We start from the raw sequence: 3,577 nt of genomic DNA, 5'->3' as shown, positions 1-3,577 counted from the left end.
GCTAGCTTTATTCTGTCACTCCAGCACTCAGGTGATCCTGCAGTAGAGTGGCTGCTAAGAGGAGTGAATTCTAGTTTACCTTCTGGTTCACCTCTATGTGACTTTGGGAAAGCTGTTCTCCAGGCTTGTGGGAGGAACTAGACTCTGCATAAAACGCTTGTCCCATAGCAGTCCTAATACACCAGCTAACATTTAATTATCGAAATAACCACACAACATAGGTACTATTATGATCTTTTTTTCATGGACGAGGGAAATAGACTTAGGGAGATAGAATAAGATATACAGAGTGAGGAAATGATAAAGCTGAGTGTTACCTAAGCCTTTGGCTTCCAAAACCCTTGCTTTTCAACTATGTGTATTGATATCAAAGCAGTCACCTTATGAAAAGATCCTTTGGTCTGCAACCCTTCACTTCTTTTCTTTGGTTTTTGAACACCTGTCTATTAGAGCTTCTGAAATCTCTTAATGGTCCCCTGAACCCTCGGCAAATATAACCATTACTCTTCTTTCTACAGAAATAAAAAGAAGAGTAGGCATAGCTATGGAAGAGAAGGCTAGTCCTTCTGTCTGGGAATGAAATCTACCTCTGTTCTTTTTCTAAATATAGTTACAGTTTGGCTGTGTAGTAGCACTTCGTCACTACCAGGAGCCTTTGCCCACCCTTTGTGGCACTGAAGCTGAAGGCACAAGTATCCTGTTGTTGCCAGCCTAAAAGGGGTCTGGAGGGCTGATTACTGGTCATTGCAGAGGGAATAGGAAGAGCATCTATAACTTTTGCCTGCCGGGCATCCATTTTCCTCTTTCTCTGGACACAGCACCTTGATTTACTTTTGAAGAAACACTCCCCTCGACTCTTAGTTCATGTGATTTAATTAGAACTGACCACATACGCTGACTCTGGGCATGAGCACATGACCTGGGTCATTACTCTCAGAGCCAGTCCTGGGATTTTTTTCTAAAATGAGTGAGGACTAAGATTTTCTTTCCTTGAGTGAGAAACTTCTCTCTCCCATGGGATCCTTAGCTGTTAGCGTGTATGCCTGGGACCGCTGGCCTGTCCACCTGCCCAAGAATGAAGAATATTAGAGGAAAGCAAAGTCGAAGGTTTAGAAAAGGACACATTCCTGGTGTTAGAGTGCATGGACTCAATCAACTGTGCCTGGAGCCAGCACTTCTATGAGCCAACCCATCCACCCCCCAGCTTTTGTTTAAACCAAACACTTTTTTTGTTTGTTTATATGGCGTTTTCATCATTAACAATCCAAAGATGGCTATTACATAATGAAAGGAATGGGTACAAAGCTTAAGATGAGCAAGAAAGGACACCTAATTCTTTTTTCCAAATGCCCTTCTAAACATATGGTACCTCTGAATCCAGCAGTTATTCTCTCCCAACTTGTGGTAGGCAGGACTTTGGCAGAAGGGACTTTGCAGATGTAGTTAAATCAAAGAACACGAAATGGGAGATTATCCTGGATTATTCTGTAGATCCAAAATAATCATAAGTGTCCTCATAAGGGAGATGCAGGGAATCAAAGAAAAAGATGTGATGACTGAAGCAGAGGTTAGAGGTATGAGACTGCTGGCTTTGAATACAGAGGAAGGAAGCTGGGCAGACTTTAGAAGCGGTGTCTCCCCTAGAGTATGCAGAAAGAAATGCTGCCCTGCAGACACCTTGATTTTAGCCCAGGGAAACCCATTTTGAACTTCTAAACTACAGAATTTTAACATAATAAATTTGTGTTGTTTTAAGGTACCAGGTTTATGATACTTAGTTATAGTAGCACTAGGAGTCTGATATACTTAATGCTTATCTTTCAAATAATGTGAGCAATGACTATCAATTATGAAAGACTGAACATGTGCCCAAAAATGTTTAGATTTTTTTTTTTTACATAGTTTATCTTGTATCCCCATAACAGCTCTGAAAATGATAAGAACAGTCTATTGACAGCATCTGCTACAACCTGGTCTGCCTGTGACACACTGACAAGTTTATATCACTCAGAGTGTCCATTTTTTTGTTTGTTTTAGGCTGCAAGTAGTACGGAAAAATAGAACAGACTTAGGAGAATTTATCTTATGTAATAAAAATTTTGAACATCAAGAGTTTCCAGGGTTTATTAAATCAATAGCCCAATGATCTCATCAAAGGCTCATGCTGGTTTTGTCCTGTGCTGTGTCTTCATGATTTTAAGTCCACTCAGGTTTAACCACTACCACTTCCCTCAGCCCCAGAGGCAGAAATAAAAAGCTTTTCTTCATCCATGTATTTTAATTTCAAGAGCAAAGTCTCTTTCCCCTAATTTCTTCCACTTAAACTTTTTTTTTGCATAATTTTACTTTATATTGATTTTTCAAGGAAACGCAACTACCTTTTTTATATTGAACTAAAAGTATACTTAGGGTGTCTAGAACTTTACTAAGATTCCATCATCATTTTTGAAAAATATTGTCATTGATGGCAATGGTGCTCATGAAATTCGAGTTGCCAATATAACATACCTGTATTAGTTTGCATTCATATCTGTTGCAGTCTCTGTGAATCTTTGTATAGATATAAACAAACAGCTACTTTATTATATATTCAATGTGGTTATACCTGGGAAGTAGTTGTGTACTGAAATACATAATATTTTATTATAAATTACTTTTATTTCTTCCCTTATATTATTGTCAAGACTCTCTATATGTTTTATATAATATTAAATAAAATACATATTTATATATCTACATATATATGTGAGATGTAGATTATAATATGTCTTTTATTTCAGGGTAATAAAGGAGGCAGTATAATGTATTTGTTAGAAAAGGAGAAGCTTTATTAAAATTAAGAATGACTGCCATAACTCTTCATACAGTTTACCATTTCAAGAATATATTAGATTTATTAACATCTCTGGGACTTTATAGAAAGGTTCCTTCTGTCAAGAAAATTCTTTCCTGCTTGTCTGCATGAAAAACAACTTCTTGTTCACCTACTGAGAAGTATAGAATCCTTTTTTTTGACAACCCTGTTTCCTAACATAACTATCTATTTACATCATTAGGACTCATTATATGCCATTATAATAATATTTGAGTGTCAATCTCTATTAATTACCTATGGCTGTTGTAAAAAAAAATCACTAAACCCTTTATGGCTTAAAAGCACACATCGTTCTGTGGTTCAGAAGTTTGATATGAGTTTCACTGAGCTAAAATCAAGGTCTCAACAGCGTTCGTGTACCTTTCTGGAGGATCTAGGGGAGAATCCATTTCCTTGCCTTTCTCCAAAGTTCTACTTTCCACAAAACACTGGAACACTCCACAAAACAGTAGAATGCAAACAAAATTCATCCAAGTTTTTTGCTACTAAGCTCACCTTTTGCCCAGTTTCCAATAACGTTCCTCGTTTCCATCTGAGACCTCACTAGAATGGCCTACAATGCCCAACGTTTCCTACTCATATTCTGTTCGTCATTAAATTATATATCCTCTAAGAAGATGGAAGCTTTCTCTTCAGCTCTCTTCTTTCTGGGCTCTCACAAGAACCACCTTTGAAATATCCATATTTCTAGCATGTATCTCA

This window comes from Pteropus alecto, unplaced genomic scaffold (genome assembly GCF_000325575.1).
Source record: "Pteropus alecto unplaced genomic scaffold, ASM32557v1 scaffold25, whole genome shotgun sequence".
Lineage (NCBI taxonomy): Eukaryota > Metazoa > Chordata > Mammalia > Chiroptera > Pteropodidae > Pteropus > Pteropus alecto.
This window is presented reverse-complemented; position numbering follows the sequence as displayed.